Source organism: Drosophila biarmipes, unplaced genomic scaffold (genome assembly GCF_025231255.1).
Source record: "Drosophila biarmipes strain raj3 unplaced genomic scaffold, RU_DBia_V1.1 ptg000028l, whole genome shotgun sequence".
Lineage (NCBI taxonomy): Eukaryota > Metazoa > Arthropoda > Insecta > Diptera > Drosophilidae > Drosophila > Drosophila biarmipes.
This window is the reverse complement of record NW_026114543.1, coordinates 645,081-669,652: the sequence shown is the minus strand read 5'-3', so window position 1 is coordinate 669,652 and position 24,572 is coordinate 645,081. Positions and strand designations below refer to the sequence as shown.

General features: G+C 35.7%; 2 protein-coding genes across 5 annotated transcripts in view; one reads left to right on the top strand and one right to left on the bottom strand.

Annotated features, from left to right (window-relative positions):
* LOC108025776 (apical junction component 1 homolog) overlaps window positions 1-24,572 on the top strand; it is a 114,444-nt gene that overhangs the window by 75,652 nt on the left and 14,220 nt on the right. For 3 of the 4 annotated variants that reach the window (XM_050890387.1, XM_050890386.1, XM_044093898.2), the window contains exon 3: window positions 24,036-24,552. The gene's annotated coding sequence lies outside the window, so the exon portion shown is untranslated. The remainder of the gene's footprint in view (window positions 1-24,035; window positions 24,553-24,572) is intronic. The other variant, XM_050890388.1, reaches the window with a different exon arrangement.
* Window positions 1-24,572, bottom strand: part of LOC108035854 (uncharacterized) — a 47,673-nt gene that overhangs the window by 12,252 nt on the left and 10,849 nt on the right. The window lies entirely within an intron of this gene.

Here is a 24,572-nt window from a genome sequence, read left to right as displayed (position 1 = left end):
GCCTTGCTTAAATAAACATAACGTACCTTTTATCTGCAAGGTCACTACTTTACGTACTTCATCATTGTTTATGACGTCGTATACGTTGGGCTTAGAAGCTTTATTTAAAGATTGCATTGGCAATTCTTGTTCTTGATTTTCCGCGCGGAATTTTTGTCTACTTTGATATCTAGTAGTGACTTTTAATGTATTTCTAGTTATATTTTGTAGATCTTTGTTGGTTATCCTTGATAACGCATCAGCTACATGATTATCTTTTCCCTTTAAATATTCGACTGTAAAGTCATATTCTTCTAGTTCGAGCCTCATACGTGTCAGTTTAGAACTGGGATTGGTCATTGAGAAAAGGTATATTAAAGGCCTATGGTCTGTTCTTATTAAGAAATGTTTTCCATATATATGGTCTGAAATGCAATATCGCCCAATGAATTGCAGCTAATTCCTGCTCAGTAGTACATTTGTTACTTTCACCTTTTGTAAATGCTCCTGATGCGTATGCAATGGGAAGTTGGAGACCATTATGGTTTTGAGTTTAAACCGCTCCATATGCTTGCTTACTTGCATCTGTTATTATACAGAATTCTTTAGTGAAATCTGGGTATTGTAGCAAGGTAGGTTCCATAAGTTTTGTTTTGAAGTATTGAATGCATTCTCACACTCATCCGTCCGTTTAAAAGGAACATTCTTTTTACATAATCTTGTTATGGGCCGTGAATAGTCGGCGAAATTTTTTATAAAACGTCTGTAATAGTTACAGAATGCTACGAAACGTCTAGCACTGTCCGCGTCGTGCGGAACTGGGTAGTTCATAATGACATCGTATTTCTTGTCATCTGGAAGTATTCCTTTATCAGTGCATTTATGACCTAGAAAAGTCACTTTATGCATAAAAAATGAACATTTTTCTGGATGTAACTTTAGGTTGTATATCCTGCATTTCTCAAAAACGTCTGTTAAGTTCTTAAGCATATGTTTTTCGGAACAACCGATTACTATTAAGTCATCCATATAAAGGAATGCTTGAGAAGGTTATAGACCAGATAACGCAATAGTCATCATTCTTTGAAAATCTCAGTTTCTGTTTATAAAAATTATTTGTGGTTATTGATTCGGTTTCCAATCCGAATATATCGCTATACAGGGTGCATAAGCTAGAAAGCTGTGACTTGAACTGTGGAGGGAAGTTTTATGATAGTTGTGATAGTACGGATTTTTTTCTATTGTCTGAATTTGTGTTGACTACATCGTAGTTCGAAAGTGATTCATATGTTAGGTTATCTGTACTGAATACTTGGTCGTTATTTGTTGTGTTTAATAGTCTTATGTAGGCATTATTGGATGTTGCTATGGTGTTTGCAACGTAAATACCATGCTGAATTTCCTGATTTGGAATTAATACACTGTCTTCTTTTGAATTAAGTTCAATTTTCCTAATAACTAGGGATCTTGCTGGCAGAAGTATTGAATTATTGCCAGAACTATGAGCTATTGGTACATTAAATGGAAATTTTAAATTATTGGGTCTAATTATACGCCAATTTTCACATGGCTTGAAGTCTAATTGACAGTTGTATTTTTTAATAAAGTCGATGCCTATTATTCCATCGCATGGAATTGGGAAACGTGAATTTAGGATATGAGAATCGTGTGGAATTATGTATTTAGTTGTCTGTATCTCTATAAAAACTAAATCTTTGGATTTGATTATTTCTTGACTTATGCCTTTTATGTCTATGATGTAATCATCTTGGATGTTTTGGAAGTTATCCGAAGTTTCTTTTAAAATGGAAATGTCTGCACCCGTGTCTACTAAAAAAACAGGTTCTTTCCTAGCTACATTGAAAAATGAAACGAATATATTTTGGCTGAAATTAATGGTGTGAACTCTGACTTCTTTTATTGTTGAGTATTTAAAGAGCTTTGGGAGTTTTCCGAAGTGTTTTGGTTATTATTTTGGGTTATTCTTACATTGCTTTGGTTATTGCCATTTTGGCCTCGGTTCGAGTTACCACCGCCTCCATAGTTTCCTCTATATTGGCCTCGTCCTCTATTGTTATTTTGGTAATTGTTGTTATAGTTATTGTGGTTGTAGTGATTGTGATTATCACAAAAATTACCTCTATAATTTCCACGTCCGATTTGAGCCGCGCTGTGGATAATTCTTAAAATATAGACTATGACATGTTTGGAAACGGCTTCGTTCATAGTACTAAATGTGCCAGCTCGCATGATAAGTTTTACCTTATCTTATTTTGTTTTCTTTTACACTCGAAGTATCTGAATCTGTTGAATTTTCCATATCAGTGTATACCGCCGATTATTCAAATCTTCATCTTCTATTTTGAGGTTTTCTTTGGGAAGCTCTTCTGACTCCGATTCGTTCGTTTCTGTTGATTCTGGGTCAGGTGTAGTGTCAACTGCTATTGGAGTGTTTAGAACGGTTGGTACCGATATTTCTAAACTGCAGCTAATTCCTGCTCAGTAGTACATTTGTTACTTTCACCTTTTGTAAATGCTCCTGATGCGTATACAATGGGAAGTTGGAGACCATTATGGTTTTGAGTTTAAACCGCTCCATATGCTTGCTTACTTGCATCTGTTATTATACAGAATTCTTTAGTGAAATCTGGGTATTGTAGCAAGGTAGGTTCCATAAGTTTTGTTTTGAAGTATTGAATGCATTCTCACACTCATCCGTCCGTTTAAAAGGAACATTCTTTTTACATAATCTTGTTATGGGCCGTGAATAGTCGGCGAAATTTTTTATAAAACGTCTATAATAGTTACAGAATGCTACGAAACGTCTAGCACTGTCCGCGTCGTGCGGAACTGGGTAGTTCATAATGACATCGTATTTCTTGTCATCTGGAAGTATTCCTTTATCAGTGCATTTATGACCTAGAAAAGTCACTTTATGCATAAAAAATGAACATTTTTCTGGATGTAACTTTAGGTTGTATATCCTGCATTTCTCAAAAACGTCTGTTAAGTTCTTAAGCATATGTTTTTCGGAACAACCGATTACTATTAAGTCATCCATATAAAGGAATGCTTGAGAAGGTTATAGACCAGATAACGCAATAGTCATCATTCTTTGAAAATCTCAGTTTCTGTTTATAAAAATTATTTGTGGTTATTGATTCGGTTTCCAATCCGAATATATCGCTATACAGGGTGCATAAGCTAGAAAGCTGTGACTTGAACTGTGGAGGGAAGTTTTATGATAGTTGTGATAGTACGGATTTTTTTCTATTGTCTGAATTTGTGTTGACTACATCGTAGTTCGAAAGTGATTCATATGTTAGGTTATCTGTACTGAATACTTGGTCGTTATTTGTTGTGTTTAATAGTCTTATGTAGGCATTATTGGATGTTGCTATGGTGTTTGCAACGTAAATACCATGCTGAATTTCCTGATTTGGAATTAATACACTGTCTTCTTTTGAATTAAGTTCAATTTTCCTAATAACTAGGGATCTTGCTGGCAGAAGTCTTGAATTATTGCCAGAACTATGAGCTATTGGTACATTAATTGGAAATTTTAAATTATTGGGTCACATGGCTTGAAGTCTAATTGACAGTTGTATTTTTTAATAAAGTCGATGCCTATTATTCCATCGCATGGAATTGGGAAACGTGAATTTAGGATATGAGAATCGTGTGGAATTATGTATTTAGTTGTCTGTATCTCTATAAAAACTAAATCTTTGGATTTGATTATTTCTTGACTTATGCCTTTTATGTCTATGATGTAATCATCTTGGATGTTTTGGAAGTTATCCGAAGTTTCTTTTAAAATGGAAACGTCTGCACCCGTGTCTACTAAAAAAAACAGGTTCTTTCCTAGCTACATTGAAAAATGAAACGAGTATATTTTGGCTGAAATTAATGGTGTGAACTCTGACTTCTTTTATTGTTGAGTATTTAAAGGGCTTTGGGAGTTTTCCGAAGTGTTTTGGTTATTATTTTGGGTTATTCTTACATTGCTTTGGTTATTGCCATTTTGGCCTCGGTTCGAGTTACCACCGCCTCCATAGTTTCCTCTATATTGGCCTCGTCCTCTATTGTTATTTTGGTAATTGTTGTTATAGTTATTGTGGTTGTAGTGATTGTGATTATCACAAAAATTACCTCTATAATTTCCACGTCCGATTTGAGCCGCGCTGTGGATAATTCTTAAAATATAGACTATGACATGTTTGGAAACGGCTTCGTTCATAGTACTAAATGTGCCAGCTCGCATGATAAGTTTTACCTTATCTTATTTTGTTTTCTTTTACACTCGAAGTATCTGAATCTGTTGAATTTTCCATATCAGTGTATACCGCCGATTATTCAAATCTTCATCTTCTATTTTGAGGTTTTCTTTGGGAAGCTCTTCTGACTCCGATTCGTTCGTTTCTGTTGATTCTGGGTCAGGTGTAGTGTCAACTGCTATTGGAGTGTTTAGAACGGTTGGTACCGATATTTCTAAACTGCAGCTAATTCCTGCTCAGTAGTACATTTGTTACTTTCACCTTTTGTAAATGCTCCTGATGCGTATACAATGGGAAGTTGGAGACCATTATGGTTTTGAGTTTAAACCGCTCCATATGCTTGCTTACTTGCATCTGTTATTATACAGAATTCTTTAGTGAAATCTGGGTATTGTAGCAAGGTAGGTTCCATAAGTTTTGTTTTGAAGTATTAAATGCATTCTCACACTCATCCGTCCGTTTAAAAGGAACATTCTTTTTACATAATCTTGTTATGGGCCGTGAATAGTCGGCGAAATTTTTTATAAAACGTCTATAATAGTTACAGAATGCTACGAAACGTCTAGCACTGTCCGCGTCGTGCGGAACTGGGTAGTTCATAATGACATCGTATTTCTTGTCATCTGGAAGTATTCCTTTATCAGTGCATTTATGACCTAGAAAAGTCACTTTATGCATAAAAAATGAACATTTTTCTGGATGTAACTTTAGGTTGTATATCCTGCATTTCTCAAAAACGTCTGTTAAGTTCTTAAGCATATGTTTTTCGGAACAACCGATTACTATTAAGTCATCCATATAAAGGAATGCTTGAGAAGGTTATAGACCAGATAACGCAATAGTCATCATTCTTTGAAAATCTCAGTTTCTGTTTATAAAAATTATTTGTGGTTATTGATTCGGTTTCCAATCCGAATATATCGCTATACAGGGTGCATAAGCTAGAAAGCTGTGACTTGAACTGTGGAGGGAAGTTTTATGATAGTTGTGATAGTACGGATTTTTTTCTATTGTCTGAATTTGTGTTGACTACATCGTAGTTCGAAAGTGATTCATATGTTAGGTTATCTGTACTGAATACTTGGTCGTTATTTGTTGTGTTTAATAGTCTTATGTAGGCATTATTGGATGTTGCTATGGTGTTTGCAACGTAAATACCATGCTGAATTTCCTGATTTGGAATTAATACACTGTCTTCTTTTGAATTAAGTTCAATTTTCCTAATAACTAGGGATCTTGCTGGCAGAAGTATTGAATTATTGCCAGAACTATGAGCTATTGGTACATTAAATGGAAATTTTAAATTATTGGGTCTAATTATACGCCAATTTTCACATGGCTTGAAGTCTAATTGACAGTTGTATTTTTTAATAAAGTCGATGCCTATTATTCCATCGCATGGAATTGGGAAACGTGAATTTAGGATATGAGAATCGTGTGGAATTATGTATTTAGTTGTCTGTATCTCTATAAAAACTAAATCTTTGGATTTGATTATTTCTTGACTTATGCCTTTTATGTCTATGATGTAATCATCTTGGATGTTTTGGAAGTTATCCGAAGTTTCTTTTAAAATGGAAACGTCTGCACCCGTGTCTACTAAAAAAAACAGGTTCTTTCCTAGCTACATTGAAAAATGAAACGAGTATATTTTGGCTGAAATTAATGGTGTGAACTCTGACTTCTTTTATTGTTGAGTATTTAAAGGGCTTTGGGAGTTTTCCGAAGTGTTTTGGTTATTATTTTGGGTTATTCTTACATTGCTTTGGTTATTGCCATTTTGGCCTCGGTTCGAGTTACCACCGCCTCCATAGTTTCCTCTATATTGGCCTCGTCCTCTATTGTTATTTTGGTAATTGTTGTTATAGTTATTGTGGTTGTAGTGATTGTGATTATCACAAAAATTACCTCTATAATTTCCACGTCCGATTTGAGCCGCGCTGTGGATAATTCTTAAAATATAGACTATGACATGTTTGGAAACGGCTTCGTTCATAGTACTAAATGTGCCAGCTCGCATGATAAGTTTTACCTTATCTTATTTTGTTTTCTTTTACACTCGAAGTATCTGAATCTGTTGAATTTTCCATATCAGTGTATACCGCCGATTATTCAAATCTTCATCTTCTATTTTGAGGTTTTCTTTGGGAAGCTCTTCTGACTCCGATTCGTTCGTTTCTGTTGATTCTGGGTCAGGTGTAGTGTCAACTGCTATCGGAGTGTTTAGAACGGTTGGTACCGATATTTCTAAACTGCAGCTAATTCCTGCTCAGTAGTACATTTGTTACTTTCACCTTTTGTAAATGCTCCTGATGCGTATACAATGGGAAGTTGGAGACCATTATGGTTTTGAGTTTAAACCGCTCCATATGCTTGCTTACTTGCATCTGTTATTATACAGAATTCTTTAGTGAAATCTGGGTATTGTAGCAAGGTAGGTTCCATAAGTTTTGTTTTGAAGTATTAAATGCATTCTCACACTCATCCGTCCGTTTAAAAGGAACATTCTTTTTACATAATCTTGTTATGGGCCGTGAATAGTCGGCGAAATTTTTTATAAAACGTCTATAATAGTTACAGAATGCTACGAAACGTCTAGCACTGTCCGCGTCGTGCGGAACTGGGTAGTTCATAATGACATCGTATTTCTTGTCATCTGGAAGTATTCCTTTATCAGTGCATTTATGACCTAGAAAAGTCACTTTATGCATAAAAAATGAACATTTTTCTGGATGTAACTTTAGGTTGTATATCCTGCATTTCTCAAAAACGTCTGTTAAGTTCTTAAGCATATGTTTTTCGGAACAACCGATTACTATTAAGTCATCCATATAAAGGAATGCTTGAGAAGGTTATAGACCAGATAACGCAATAGTCATCATTCTTTGAAAATCTCAGTTTCTGTTTATAAAAATTATTTGTGGTTATTGATTCGGTTTCCAATCCGAATATATCGCTATACAGGGTGCATAAGCTAGAAAGCTGTGACTTGAACTGTGGAGGGAAGTTTTATGATAGTTGTGATAGTACGGATTTTTTTCTATTGTCTGAATTTGTGTTGACTACATCGTAGTTCGAAAGTGATTCATATGTTAGGTTATCTGTACTGAATACTTGGTCGTTATTTGTTGTGTTTAATAGTCTTATGTAGGCATTATTGGATGTTGCTATGGTGTTTGCAACGTAAATACCATGCTGAATTTCCTGATTTGGAATTAATACACTGTCTTCTTTTGAATTAAGTTCAATTTTCCTAATAACTAGGGATCTTGCTGGCAGAAGTATTGAATTATTGCCAGAACTATGAGCTATTGGTACATTAAATGGAAATTTTAAATTATTGGGTCTAATTATACGCCAATTTTCACATGGCTTGAAGTCTAATTGACAGTTGTATTTTTTAATAAAGTCGATGCCTATTATTCCATCGCATGGAATTGGGAAACGTGAATTTAGGATATGAGAATCGTGTGGAATTATGTATTTAGTTGTCTGTATCTCTATAAAAACTAAATCTTTGGATTTGATTATTTCTTGACTTATGCCTTTTATGTCCATGATGTAATCATCTTGGATGTTTTGGAAGTTATCCGAAGTTTCTTTTAAAATGGAAATGTCTGCACCCGTGTCTACTAAAAAAACAGGTTCTTTCCTAGCTACATTGAAAAATGAAACGAATATATTTTGGCTGAAATTAATGGTGTGAACTCTGACTTCTTTTATTGTTGAGTATTTAAAGGGCTTTGGGAGTTTTCCGAAGTGTTTTGGTTATTATTTTGGGTTATTCTTACATTGCTTTGGTTATTGCCATTTTGGCCTCGGTTCGAGTTACCACCGCCTCCATAGTTTCCTCTATATTGGCCTCGTCCTCTATTGTTATTTTGGTAATTGTTGTTATAGTTATTGTGGTTGTAGTGATTGTGATTATCACAAAAATTACCTCTATAATTTCCACGTCCGATTTGAGCCGCGCTGTGGATAATTCTTAAAATATAGACTATGACATGTTTGGAAACGGCTTCGTTCATAGTACTAAATGTGCCAGCTCGCATGATAAGTTTTACCTTATCTTATTTTGTTTTCTTTTACACTCGAAGTATCTGAATCTGTTGAATTTTCCATATCAGTGTATACCGCCGATTATTCAAATCTTCATCTTCTATTTTGAGGTTTTCTTTGGGAAGCTCTTCTGACTCCGATTCGTTCGTTTCTGTTGATTCTGGGTCAGGTGTAGTGTCAACTGCTATTGGAGTGTTTAGAACGGTTGGTACCGATATTTCTAAACTGCAGCTAATTCCTGCTCAGTAGTACATTTGTTACTTTCACCTTTTGTAAATGCTCCTGATGCGTATACAATGGGAAGTTGGAGACCATTATGGTTTTGAGTTTAAACCGCTCCATATGCTTGCTTACTTGCATCTGTTATTATACAGAATTCTTTAGTGAAATCTGGGTATTGTAGCAAGGTAGGTTCCATAAGTTTTGTTTTGAAGTATTGAATGCATTCTCACACTCATCCGTCCGTTTAAAAGGAACATTCTTTTTACATAATCTTGTTATGGGCCGTGAATAGTCGGCGAAATTTTTTATAAAACGTCTATAATAGTTACAGAATGCTACGAAACGTCTAGCACTGTCCGCGTCGTGCGGAACTGGGTAGTTCATAATGACATCGTATTTCTTGTCATCTGGAAGTATTCCTTTATCAGTGCATTTATGACCTAGAAAAGTCACTTTATGCATAAAAAATGAACATTTTTCTGGATGTAACTTTAGGTTGTATATCCTGCATTTCTCAAAAACGTCTGTTAAGTTCTTAAGCATATGTTTTTCGGAACAACCGATTACTATTAAGTCATCCATATAAAGGAATGCTTGAGAAGGTTATAGACCAGATAACGCAATAGTCATCATTCTTTGAAAATCTCAGTTTCTGTTTATAAAAATTATTTGTGGTTATTGATTCGGTTTCCAATCCGAATATATCGCTATACAGGGTGCATAAGCTAGAAAGCTGTGACTTGAACTGTGGAAGGAAGTTTTATGATAGTTGTGATAGTACGGATTTTTTCTATTGTCTGAATTTGTGTTGACTACATCGTAGTTCGAAAGTGATTCATATGTTAGGTTATCTGTACTGAATACTTGGTCGTTATTTGTTGTGTTTAATAGTCTTATGTAGGCATTATTGGATGTTGCTATGGTGTTTGCAACGTAAATACCATGCTGAATTTCCTGATTTGGAATTAATACACTGTCTTCTTTTGAATTAAGTTCAATTTTCCTAATAACTAGGGATCTTGCTGGCAGAAGTCTTGAATTATTGCCAGAACTATGAGCTATTGATACATTAATTGGAAATTTTAAATTATTGGGTCACATGGCTTGAAGTCTAATTGACAGTTGTATTTTTTAATAAAGTCGATGCCTATTATTCCATCGCATGGAATTGGGAAACGTGAATTTAGGATATGAGAATCGTGTGGAATTATGTATTTAGTTGTCTGTATCTCTATAAAAACTAAATCTTTGGATTTGATTATTTCTTGACTTATGCCTTTTATGTCCATGATGTAATCATCTTGGATGTTTTGGAAGTTATCCGAAGTTTCTTTTAAAATGGAAATGTCTGCACCCGTGTCTACTAAAAAAACAGGTTCTTTCCTAGCTACATTGAAAAATGAAACGAATATATTTTGGCTGAAATTAATGGTGTGAACTCTGACTTCTTTTATTGTTGAGTATTTAAAGGGCTTTGGGAGTTTTCCGAAGTGTTTTGGTTATTATTTTGGGTTATTCTTACATTGCTTTGGTTATTGCCATTTTGGCCTCGGTTCGAGTTACCACCGCCTCCATAGTTTCCTCTATATTGGCCTCGTCCTCTATTGTTATTTTGGTAATTGTTATTATAGTTATTGTGGTTGTAGTGATTGTGATTATCACAAAAATTACCTCTATAATTTCCACGTCCGATTTGAGCCGCGCTGTGGATAATTCTTAAAATATAGACTATGACATGTTTGGAAACGGCTTCGTTCATAGTACTAAATGTGCCAGCTCGCATGATAAGTTTTACCTTATCTTATTTTGTTTTCTTTTACACTCGAAGTATCTGAATCTGTTGAATTTTCCATATCAGTGTATACCGCCGATTATTCAAATCTTCATCTTCTATTTTGAGGTTTTCTTTGGGAAGCTCTTCTGACTCCGATTCGTTCGTTTCTGTTGATTCTGGGTCAGGTGTAGTGTCAACTGCTATTGGAGTGTTTAGAACGGTTGGTACCGATATTTCTAAACTGCAGCTAATTCCTGCTCAGTAGTACATTTGTTACTTTCACCTTTTGTAAATGCTCCTGATGCGTATACAATGGGAAGTTGGAGACCATTATGGTTTTGAGTTTAAACCGCTCCATATGCTTGCTTACTTGCATCTGTTATTATACAGAATTCTTTAGTGAAATCTGGGTATTGTAGCAAGGTAGGTTCCATAAGTTTTGTTTTGAAGTATTAAATGCATTCTCACACTCATCCGTCCGTTTAAAAGGAACATTCTTTTTACATAATCTTGTTATGGGCCGTGAATAGTCGGCGAAATTTTTTATAAAACGTCTATAATAGTTACAGAATGCTACGAAACGTCTAGCACTGTCCGCGTCGTGCGGAACTGGGTAGTTCATAATGACATCGTATTTCTTGTCATCTGGAAGTATTCCTTTATCAGTGCATTTATGACCTAGAAAAGTCACTTTATGCATAAAAAATGAACATTTTTCTGGATGTAACTTTAGGTTGTATATCCTGCATTTCTCAAAAACGTCTGTTAAGTTCTTAAGCATATGTTTTTCGGAACAACCGATTACTATTAAGTCATCCATATAAAGGAATGCTTGAGAAGGTTATAGACCAGATAACGCAATAGTCATCATTCTTTGAAAATCTCAGTTTCTGTTTATAAAAATTATTTGTGGTTATTGATTCGGTTTCCAATCCGAATATATCGCTATACAGGGTGCATAAGCTAGAAAGCTGTGACTTGAACTGTGGAAGGAAGTTTTATGATAGTTGTGATAGTACGGATTTTTTCTATTGTCTGAATTTGTGTTGACTACATCGTAGTTCGAAAGTGATTCATATGTTAGGTTATCTGTACTGAATACTTGGTCGTTATTTGTTGTGTTTAATAGTCTTATGTAGGCATTATTGGATGTTGCTATGGTGTTTGCAACGTAAATACCATGCTGAATTTCCTGATTTGGAATTAATACACTGTCTTCTTTTGAATTAAGTTCAATTTTCCTAATAACTAGGGATCTTGCTGGCAGAAGTCTTGAATTATTGCCAGAACTATGAGCTATTGGTACATTAATTGGAAATTTTAAATTATTGGGTCACATGGCTTGAAGTCTAATTGACAGTTGTATTTTTAATAAAGTCGATGCCTATTATTCCATCGCATGGAATTGGGAAACGTGAATTTAGGATATGAGAATCGTGTGGAATTATGTATTTAGTTGTCTGTATCTCTATAAAAACTAAATCTTTGGATTTGATTATTTCTTGACTTATGCCTTTTATGTCTATGATGTAATCATCTTGGATGTTTTGGAAGTTATCCGAAGTTTCTTTTAAAATGGAAACGTCTGCACCCGTGTCTACTAAAAAAAACAGGTTCTTTCCTAGCTACATTGAAAAATGAAACGAGTATATTTTGGCTGAAATTAATGGTGTGAACTCTGACTTCTTTTATTGTTGAGTATTTAAAGGGCTTTGGGAGTTTTCCGAAGTGTTTTGGTTATTATTTTGGGTTATTCTTACATTGCTTTGGTTATTGCCATTTTGGCCTCGGTTCGAGTTACCACCGCCTCCATAGTTTCCTCTATATTGGCCTCGTCCTCTATTGTTATTTTGGTAATTGTTGTTATAGTTATTGTGGTTGTAGTGATTGTGATTATCACAAAAATTACCTCTATAATTTCCACGTCCGATTTGAGCCGCGCTGTGGATAATTCTTAAAATATAGACTATGACATGTTTGGAAACGGCTTCGTTCATAGTACTAAATGTGCCAGCTCGCATGATAAGTTTTACCTTATCTTATTTTGTTTTCTTTTACACTCGAAGTATCTGAATCTGTTGAATTTTCCATATCAGTGTATACCGCCGATTATTCAAATCTTCATCTTCTATTTTGAGGTTTTCTTTGGGAAGCTCTTCTGACTCCGATTCGTTCGTTTCTGTTGATTCTGGGTCAGGTGTAGTGTCAACTGCTATTGGAGTGTTTAGAACGGTTGGTACCGATATTTCTAAACTGCAGCTAATTCCTGCTCAGTAGTACATTTGTTACTTTCACCTTTTGTAAATGCTCCTGATGCGTATACAATGGGAAGTTGGAGACCATTATGGTTTTGAGTTTAAACCGCTCCATATGCTTGCTTACTTGCATCTGTTATTATACAGAATTCTTTAGTGAAATCTGGGTATTGTAGCAAGGTAGGTTCCATAAGTTTTGTTTTGAAGTATTAAATGCATTCTCACACTCATCCGTCCGTTTAAAAGGAACATTCTTTTTACATAATCTTGTTATGGGCCGTGAATAGTCGGCGAAATTTTTTATAAAACGTCTATAATAGTTACAGAATGCTACGAAACGTCTAGCACTGTCCGCGTCGTGCGGAACTGGGTAGTTCATAATGACATCGTATTTCTTGTCATCTGGAAGTATTCCTTTATCAGTGCATTTATGACCTAGAAAAGTCACTTTATGCATAAAAAATGAACATTTTTCTGGATGTAACTTTAGGTTGTATATCCTGCATTTCTCAAAAACGTCTGTTAAGTTCTTAAGCATATGTTTTTCGGAACAACCGATTACTATTAAGTCATCCATATAAAGGAATGCTTGAGAAGGTTATAGACCAGATAACGCAATAGTCATCATTCTTTGAAAATCTCAGTTTCTGTTTATAAAAATTATTTGTGGTTATTGATTCGGTTTCCAATCCGAATATATCGCTATACAGGGTGCATAAGCTAGAAAGCTGTGACTTGAACTGTGGAGGGAAGTTTTATGATAGTTGTGATAGTACGGATTTTTTTCTATTGTCTGAATTTGTGTTGACTACATCGTAGTTCGAAAGTGATTCATATGTTAGGTTATCTGTACTGAATACTTGGTCGTTATTTGTTGTGTTTAATAGTCTTATGTAGGCATTATTGGATGTTGCTATGGTGTTTGCAACGTAAATACCATGCTGAATTTCCTGATTTGGAATTAATACACTGTCTTCTTTTGAATTAAGTTCAATTTTCCTAATAACTAGGGATCTTGCTGGCAGAAGTATTGAATTATTGCCAGAACTATGAGCTATTGGTACATTAAATGGAAATTTTAAATTATTGGGTCTAATTATACGCCAATTTTCACATGGCTTGAAGTCTAATTGACAGTTGTATTTTTTAATAAAGTCGATGCCTATTATTCCATCGCATGGAATTGGGAAACGTGAATTTAGGATATGAGAATCGTGTGGAATTATGTATTTAGTTGTCTGTATCTCTATAAAAACTAAATCTTTGGATTTGATTATTTCTTGACTTATGCCTTTTATGTCCATGATGTAATCATCTTGGATGTTTTGGAAGTTATCCGAAGTTTCTTTTAAAATGGAAATGTCTGCACCCGTGTCTACTAAAAAAACAGGTTCTTTCCTAGCTACATTGAAAAATGAAACGAATATATTTTGGCTGAAATTAATGGTGTGAACTCTGACTTCTTTTATTGTTGAGTATTTAAAGGGCTTTGGGAGTTTTCCGAAGTGTTTTGGTTATTATTTTGGGTTATTCTTACATTGCTTTGGTTATTGCCATTTTGGCCTCGGTTCGAGTTACCACCGCCTCCATAGTTTCCTCTATATTGGCCTCGTCCTCTATTGTTATTTTGGTAATTGTTGTTATAGTTATTGTGGTTGTAGTGATTGTGATTATCACAAAAATTACCTCTATAATTTCCACGTCCGATTTGAGCCGCGCTGTGGATAATTCTTAAAATATAGACTATGACATGTTTGGAAACGGCTTCGTTCATAGTACTAAATGTGCCAGCTCGCATGATAAGTTTTACCTTATCTTATTTTGTTTTCTTTTACACTCGAAGTATCTGAATCTGTTGAATTTTCCATATCAGTGTATACCGCCGATTATTCAAATCTTCATCTTCTATTTTGAGGTTTTCTTTGGGAAGCTCTTCTGACTCCGATTCGTTCGTTTCTGTTGATTCTGGGTCAGGTGTAGTGTCAACTGCTATTGGAGTGTTTAGAACGGTTGGTACCGATATTTCTAAACTGCAGCTAATTCCTGCTCAGTAGTACATTTGTTACTTTCACCTTTTGTAAATGCTCCTGATGCGTATACAATGGGAAGTTGGAGACCATTATGGTTTTGAGTTTAAACCGCTCCATATGCTTGCTTACTTGCATCTGTTATTATACAGAATTCTTTAGTGAAATCTGGGTATTGTAGCAAGGTAGGTTCCATAAGTTTTGTTTTGAAGTATTGAATGCATTCTCACACTCATCCGTCCGTTTAAAAGGAACATTCTTTTTACATAATCTTGTTATGGGCCGTGAATAGTCGGCGAAATTTTTTATAAAACGTCTATAATAGTTACAGAATGCTACGAAACGTCTAGCACTGTCCGCGTCGTGCGGAACTGGGTAGTTCATAATGACATCGTATTTCTTGTCATCTGGAAGTATTCCTTTATCAGTGCATTTATGACCTAGAAAAGTCACTTTATGCATAAAAAATGAACATTTTTCTGGATGTAACTTTAGGTTGTATATCCTGCATTTCTCAAAAACGTCTGTTAAGTTCTTAAGCATATGTTTTTCGGAACAACCGATTACTATTAAGTCATCCATATAAAGGAATGCTTGAGAAGGTTATAGACCAGATAACGCAATAGTCATCATTCTTTGAAAATCTCAGTTTCTGTTTATAAAAATTATTTGTGGTTATTGATTCGGTTTCCAATCCGAATATATCGCTATACAGGGTGCATAAGCTAGAAAGCTGTGACTTGAACTGTGGAAGGAAGTTTTATGATAGTTGTGATAGTACGGATTTTTTCTATTGTCTGAATTTGTGTTGACTACATCGTAGTTCGAAAGTGATTCATATGTTAGGTTATCTGTACTGAATACTTGGTCGTTATTTGTTGTGTTTAATAGTCTTATGTAGGCATTATTGGATGTTGCTATGGTGTTTGCAACGTAAATACCATGCTGAATTTCCTGATTTGGAATTAATACACTGTCTTCTTTTGAATTAAGTTCAATTTTCCTAATAACTAGGGATCTTGCTGGCAGAAGTCTTGAATTATTGCCAGAACTATGAGCTATTGATACATTAATTGGAAATTTTAAATTATTGGGTCACATGGCTTGAAGTCTAATTGACAGTTGTATTTTTTAATAAAGTCGATGCCTATTATTCCATCGCATGGAATTGGGAAACGTGAATTTAGGATATGAGAATCGTGTGGAATTATGTATTTAGTTGTCTGTATCTCTATAAAAACTAAATCTTTGGATTTGATTATTTCTTGACTTATGCCTTTTATGTCCATGATGTAATCATCTTGGATGTTTTGGAAGTTATCCGAAGTTTCTTTTAAAATGGAAATGTCTGCACCCGTGTCTACTAAAAAAACAGGTTCTTTCCTAGCTACATTGAAAAATGAAACGAATATATTTTGGCTGAAATTAATGGTGTGAACTCTGACTTCTTTTATTGTTGAGTATTTAAAGGGCTTTGGGAGTTTTCCGAAGTGTTTTGGTTATTATTTTGGGTTATTCTTACATTGCTTTGGTTATTGCCATTTTGGCCTCGGTTCGAGTTACCACCGCCTCCATAGTTTCCTCTATATTGGCCTCGTCCTCTATTGTTATTTTGGTAATTGTTGTTATAGTTATTGTGGTTGTAGTGATTGTGATTATCACAAAAATTACCTCTATAATTTCCACGTCCGATTTGAGCCGCGCTGTGGATAATTCTTAAAATATAGACTATGACATGTTTGGAAACGGCTTCGTTCATAGTACTAAATGTGCCAGCTCGCATGATAAGTTTTACCTTATCTTATTTTGTTTTCTTTTACACTCGAAGTATCTGAATCTGTTGAATTTTCCATATCAGTGTATACCGCCGATTATTCAAATCTTCATCTTCTATTTTGAGGTTTTCTTTGGGAAGCTCTTCTGACTCCGATTCGTTCGTTTCTGTTGATTCTGGGTCAGGTGTAGTGTCAACTGCTATCGGAGTGTTTAGAACGGTTGGTACCGATATTTCTAAACTGCAGCTAATTCCTGCTCAGTAGTACATTTGTTACTTTCACCTTTTGTAAATGCTCCTGATGCGTATACAATGGGAAGTTGGAGACCATTATGGTTTTGAGTTTAAACCGCTCCATATGCTTGCTTACTTGCATCTGTTATTATACAGAATTCTTTAGTGAAATCTGGGTATTGTAGCAAGGTAGGTTCCATAAGTTTTGTTTTGAAGTATTAAATGCATTCTCACACTCATCCGTCCGTTTAAAAGGAACATTCTTTTTACATAATCTTGTTATGGGCCGTGAATAGTCGGCGAAATTTTTTATAAAACGTCTATAATAGTTACAGAATGCTACGAAACGTCTAGCACTGTCCGCGTCGTGCGGAACTGGGTAGTTCATAATGACATCGTATTTCTTGTCATCTGGAAGTATTCCTTTATCAGTGCATTTATGACCTAGAAAAGTCACTTTATGCATAAAAAATGAACATTTTTCTGGATGTAACTTTAGGTTGTATATCCTGCATTTCTCAAAAACGTCTGTTAAGTTCTTAAGCATATGTTTTTCGGAACAACCGATTACTATTAAGTCATCCATATAAAGGAATGCTTGAGAAGGTTATAGACCAGATAACGCAATAGTCATCATTCTTTGAAAATCTCAGTTTCTGTTTATAAAAATTATTTGTGGTTATTGATTCGGTTTCCAATCCGAATATATCGCTATACAGGGTGCATAAGCTAGAAAGCTGTGACTTGAACTGTGGAAGGAAGTTTTATGATAGTTGTGATAGTACGGATTTTTTCTATTGTCTGAATTTGTGTTGACTACATCGTAGTTCGAAAGTGATTCATATGTTAGGTTATCTGTACTGAATACTTGGTCGTTATTTGTTGTGTTTAATAGTCTTATGTAGGCATTATTGGATGTTGCTATGGTGTTTGCAACGTAAATACCATGCTGAATTTCCTGATTTGGAATTAATACACTGTCTTCTTTTGAATTAAGTTCAATTTTCCTAATAACTAGGGATCTTGCTGGCAGAAGTCTTGAATTATTGCCAGAACTATGAGCTATTGGTACATTAATTGGAAATTTTAAATTATTGGGTCACATGGCTTGAAGTCTAATTGACAGTTGTATTTTTTAATAAAGTCGATGCCTATTATTCCATCGCATGGAATTGGGAAACGTGAATTTAGGATATGAGAATCGTGTGGAATTATGTATTTAGTTGTCTGTATCTCTATAAAAACTAAATCTTTGGATTTGATTATTTCTTGACTTATGCCTTTTATGTCTATGATGTAATCATCTTGGATGTTTTGGAAGTTATCCGAAGTTTCTTTTAAAATGGAAATGTCTGCACCCGTGTCTACTAAAAAAACAGGTTCTTTCCTAGCTACATTGAAAAATGAAACGAGTATATTTTGGCTGAAATTAATGGTGTGAACTCTGACTTCTTTTATTGTTGAGTATTTAAAGGGCTTTGGGAGTTTTCCGAAGTGTTTTGGTTATTATTTTGGGTTATTCTTACATTGCTTTGGTTATTGCCATTTTGGCCTCGGTTCGAGTTACCACCGCCTCCATAGTTTCCTCTATATTGGCCTCGTCCTCTATTGTTATTTTGGTAATTGTTGTTATAGTTATTGTGGTTGTAGTGATTGTGATTATCACAAAAATTACCTCTATAATTTCCACGTCCGATTTGAGCCGCGCTGTGGATAATTCTTAAAATATAGACTATGACATGTTTGGAAACGGCTTCGTTCATAGTACTAAATGTGCCAGCTCGCATGATAAGTTTTACCTTATCTTATTTTGTTTTCTTTTACACTCGAAGTATCTGAATCTGTTGAATTTTCCATATCAGTGTATACCGCCGATTATTCAAATCTTCATCTTCTATTTTCGATTCCGATTCGTTCGTTTCTGTTGATTCTGGGTCAGGTGTAGTGTCAACTGCTATTGGAGTGTTTAGAACGGTTGGTACCGATATTTCTAAACTGAACTTTTGTTTAACAAATATTAAATTAGATCGTAATCGTATCAAAAGTTTCGATACCTATGACCAATGATTTTGATTTAATCTTTCCCGGTGTTCATGTATTAGCATTCGCGCTTCATTAAAGCACCCTTCTAATATTTCAACATGCTTCCTAACCGTGTTCTTTTGGATAGGTCTATTCTGGGTTAGTGACTTGTATGATCTGTCAAAATTAGTTTTAATGTTTGATACAATTTGTTCCATTCTATGCCTTCAGTTTAGCCATACTTTGTAAGAAGGGTTACATGAAATATTTTTATATTTATTTTTTTAATATTTCATTTTCTTAGATTTTGGGTGTTGACATTTATGTGGAATCACTTTAGTTTCTTTTGCTTTTTTTTAGATTTTGTCCAGGTCATTTGCTTTACTCTGGAATCGTTTCTTCAAACATTTGTTGTGTAATTTATACAATTTTAGTAATACGCTTGCCAACATTACAATAACGATTATCATTAACAATATTTTGATTGTTCGAAGGTCAATTTTTTCAGATTCAATTTTATTAACGATATTTGCCGTTGAATCTACAACTTTTGTATCTACGAAACCCATTTTAGATATTGTATCGATTTTCCTTTTTCCAATTTCTATCTGATTTTCCTTTGTGTCGTGTAATGTTTCTAGGAAGTAATAGTCAGAATCATTTATTTTATCTGTTTTAATTATACCATTAGAAAAGAGTGAGAAAAAAATATGGAATTGGCTTTTATCCCTATTTTTTTACAATTCTATTTTCGTGCCTATCATTTGTACGGTTTTACGGGCCATACTTTCTAATTGGGCAGAAGGGTTCCACTCAATTTTACAGAATATTATATTATATTATAAAAAAATATGCAGCGTAGTGCAATCAATAAAAATTATGCAGCGCAGTGCATGGGTAAAAAAAAAAATGTGTTTCCAGCTTTGTTGGTTTCTCTTCCTTCCTTCTACGTCAGCTGGTCGTCGCCGGTTTGGCTACGCTGACGCTCCCTCGGCGCAGGAGGTGGCGTATCCCGCACTCTATTTGCTGCTGCTGCTGTCCGGGGCCTTTTGGGCTCAGGCGTTACCGGTGCCGGTCCTCGCACAGGTGTAGTTGCAGTGGGGCTGTCCAGTGGTCCAGGGCAATCCTTCGGGCACGTCTTTTGAAGTTTTGGTAATTGCTTTGGGGATGGGGGTTTTGTTGTTGTAAGTGTTTCATTAATTCTTCTTATTGGCACTGAGTGAGTGGAGGCAATTTTTGTGTGCAAAAAAACCAAGTTCTGTTTGTAGTTTTTGGGCCGTAGCCCACGCGGGAGGTGGAGTATTTACGTAGAGTAGCCACTTCAGGTGTGCTACCCTTTTTTTTTTCTTTTGCGCAACGCCTACGCGTTGCCCATTGCTTTCACTCTATTCACTCAGATTTTTTTTTCGTCCGTGTATCCGTTTTCCAGTTTTAGTTTTTGTAGTCTTTCTTCCTGTCTTCCATTTTTGAGTGTCCTTTATCCGAAAATTGCGTTTCAGGTCACGGGCGCCATGTTGTATAATAATTTAGTCGTTCCTTTTCAGTTTTTATTTCGGGTTTTATTTTATTTAGTTGGAGCAGCAATGGTGCCGCTTCAACGATCAAAGTGTCTCTGAACTTTTGCCATATTCTTTAAGTCTAAGTAAGGCTAAGTCTCGTAGCTGCGCTGCTCGCAGGCGGCGGCAGAGAGACGGCTATGTACCTATATACTTATGTACAAAGGAGTGTACTTATATACGTTGCTATGCGCTCTTAAGTGGAGGCGCGAGGGGTATGCATATGCTGTCCGTTCGTTACAATTATGCCGACGCTAGCACTTTCTGTGTGCGGGCTAAGGTTTATGACCGGGACTTTGAAATATGTAAACACTGCAACAAAGTGTTACAGTGCGCACCCTTTAAGTACTTTCGGTACAGTGGGTATTCAATATATGTGCATACTACAGTATACTTGAATAACTTGCTGATGATATCCAAGACTTTCGACTGTTTAAATAAAGCAAATTTGACGATCGGCCTACAGAAGTCAAAATATTATTTTAAATACTTGCGATATTTGAGATTCATAATCGGTGATGGGGCCTTGCGGACGGATCCGAAGAAAGTTGAGCCGATTATGAAGATAGAGGTGCCCAAAAATACGCGACAGCTACGCAGCTTCCTAAGAACCGCAGGCTGGTATCGCAGATTCATCCAAAATTTCTCTGGTGTAAGTGCGCCGCTCACGGACAGCCTTAAAATTAAAACAAAATTTATGTGGACGGGAAAAGCAACTAAGGCATTCGAAACGCTGAAGAAAGCACACACCTGTGCGCCGGTATTAGCTCATCCAGACTTTGGAAAACTCTTCTGGATACAGTGTGACGCCAGCCATGAAGGAATTCGGGCAGTATTATACCAGCAAGACGTAGAACGATCGGACCGGCCAATAGCATTCTTTTCGGCGAAGCTGAGAGGAGCATAACTCAATTACAGCGGAATGGAAAAAGAGTGTCTCGCAGCAGTAAAAGCCGTGGAAAGCTTCCGTCCCTATGTGGAGTTGATGCCGTTCACGAACGTTACCGACCATGCAAGCCTGCAATGGCTTATGATTTTCATTGAATATCCGATCTCAAGCTTTCTTGCATTCGCGGAAAAGTTCTTGGAGCGATAGGTATACCCTGTCAGGTCCAACTGCTGCCTCACAGAGGGGGTTCTTAGTATTCGTCGTGTTTTCTCTTAATTCCACCTCGGATTTTATAAGGGATCTTTTTAGGAACGCAATTTTCACGCCATCACACATTATTTATTTTACATAATATTTTTTTGGTAGTCCCAACAAAGCAATTGTTTATTTTTGGCACCGCTAGATATGGCTTCAAAATCTTAATCTAAAGTTTGAATTTCCTACACTCTTCTTTTTCGCCCATCCTTTCAGATATTCCAACAAGAAGTGACATACTGTTTGGCTGTGGAGGTTGGGAATGCTGAGTTCCGCAATAATGTTCGAACGCTCTTTCTGCCCCTGGGTATTTCTCGTGCAAATGTTAAAACATACATATATACCCGGATGAAATGAACCCAATCCGATATAATTCATTATTAGGGACAAACGCAATCCACCAGCCTCCATCCAGCGTTTTTCTAGTTTATGTTTCCCCTCGGCCATGTTCTGGATTTGAGCAATAGCACTCTTTAAAAGCATTTCTAAGAAATGGCCTGTCAATTGTGCAGATCACGATTTTTATCCTCCTTACTGTCGTGCCCGTGTCTTTGCTCTTATTCTCTTTGTCGCTCATTGTAGATGGATGGATCCCATACGCCAAGATTGTTAAATAGAATTATTTTAACCAATGAGCCCTTACACAACGTGTGTGTCGCATATTGAGGATTTGAGTTATTTAAATCCAGTAAATTTTCAAAAAACCATGTGTAAACATTATTCAAACTGGATTATAATTTGGACTGGCAAGAAGAATTCTGGTACTGCTGGCATTTTTTAACACCATTTGCGTACATCAGTACACGAGAATGAATTATTACTAAGGGAAGGATCTTTATAAATAATGAAAGACTTAGTATGGCTGCCTTGTAGGGCACCGAAGGTAACATTATGTAGAGGGGAAATTTTTTTGAAATGCACTTTATGCCCGTGCTGTCACTGAGATAAACTTAATAACATAGTTTCTGCATAGTGAAGTCATTTTTATTTCTATATGATGGAAGTTTATGCACTTCGAACAGTACAAAGAAGTGGCCCAAGCACGTGAGGAAAAAAATTGTATGTAAATCGTGGAAAATTTAGAGGATAATAATTTCGTGTTAGTCTAACAGGAACACTGATTTACAATTGTAGTTAAATTAAGCCATTGTAATCTATGGCGATAATTGTCTATCCCGTAGCAGAGTGCACGAGTGGTTTTAACGTTTTCAAAGTGGTCGTGAGGACATAAATGACGATGAACATGTGGGCCAACCAAAATCCGTGATCAGCGAAAATTCCATCGAAACTGTGCATGAATTCATAAAAAGCAGCCGAAATCATCATTGAAATTCATGGAAATATAATTAAACATCTCCAAAACATCGATTTATCGCATTTTGACCGAACACTTGGGCTTACAAAAGGTGTGTGCACGGTTTGTTCCGCACAAATTGACTAACGTCCAAAAATTGCTCAGAATTCAACATTCGAAGGACATCATTAAAGAGGCAAAAAAGACCCGAATTTCCTTTACAAGATTGTGACTGGTGACAAAACTTGGTGTTTTCAATATGATTCCGAAACGAAACGCCAGAGTGCTGAATGGAAGGCGCCGGACGAGACGAAAGCCAAAACATCGCGCCTGGAGAAGTCAAAAGTGAAGACAAAGCTGATTTGTTTTTATTATTCCAAGGGTATTGTCCACAAAGAAATTGTTCCACCCGGCCAAAACGTTGATGCGGTATTCTACCTTGCAGTTTTGAAGCGTATGGAAAGAATTCTATTGCCTTTGATATGGAAATCACTTCTTAGTAACTCCTGAAAAATATAAAATTGATAGAACACATTTTACAAAACACGAAAAATTCACTTCAGGACCGTAGGAAGACGACAAGCACACATTTTACAAATACAAAAAGGGTCGGGACTACGAGGAAGAATTTTATTTCGTGACCAAACATCCATTTGTTTTTACGATTTCTCCGTAGTCAAATATTTCTATTTTTCGAATTGTTTTTTTTTTTAACATATTAATACAAGGTGAGTACCAAAGTAAAAAGGACTTAAAAAAAAAAGACAGAACAAAAAGTTTTTTCGGAACAATAGATTTATTTTTTTCAAAATAGTCTCCTTCTGCTTTAATACAGCGTTTTGTACGGTCCAAAAGCATGTCGAAAGAGTGTTTTGTATGCCGGTGCAAGCCTTTTGAATGGCTTCTACGTCTGCATAACGCTTTCCTTTGATCGGCAAATGCACGTCGAATACGGCGCTCTATCAATTTTATATTTTTCAGGAGTTACTAAGAAGTGACTTCCATATCAAAGGCAATAGAATTGTTTCCATATGCTTGCAGGATAGATCAACCCATCTTTTTAAGTAGGAAAAAAGATTGCTTTTAAACAGAAAATACTTCTATCTTTTACACACGTCGACTTTAAAGCGGCGAAGATTTCATTTATACCTAAAACTTAAAGCTGTGTAACCCCTAGATAAAGATTTTCAAATGTGGTAGTAAAAAATGTCTAGAATTTAGGTTGATAATGTAATAATCTGTCAAATTTGAAGTCAGATGCTAACTGCCAATGAGAAGTAAATAAAACCAACCATAACCTTGAGCTCGTTAACAACTTAAATTAAGTATATAAAAAAATATAAATTTATTGAAATTTAAGAAAAAATAAACTTTAAAAAATATTCTATCTATAAGATATTTATTTTTCTTTCTCACAGGGGCAACCGCAACTAGTCAGTAGAAGCTGGAAACGCTTCCTACGGTAGAGCGGCACGGGTTCCAACGCCGCAGCGAAAGTGACGAACCCTCACAGAAAAAAACAAGTCAAAAAGAACAGCCACAGTCGAATTTGAAATCCAACTTACTGTAAGTTGGAGCAGGATTAAGTGTACATCCGAATACTATTAAAGAACTTATGCGCTTGTTATGTACTAAGCGACAAAAATCTGTACAAATTGAGAATTTAGCAAAGCTGTGTACATTAAGACTTATAACTATAACTACGAAAAATCGATACACGACTATCGACGACTCGTGAGCTCAGGGAGTCATGCAGCTTAATCATGTCATGGAACTGGTTCCTTAAACCGGATAACTCCAAAATGAGCCATATATTCCGTGAGGGATAAGCCTGGATCAGGAAAAGAGACTTACCTAAGGAGAGACGAAGACCAGCCACCAGGAGATCTACATTTCCGACCAGAAAATTGGCCACTCACCCCCGGATGGCGACAGGTTTTTATTCGCCCCTTAGA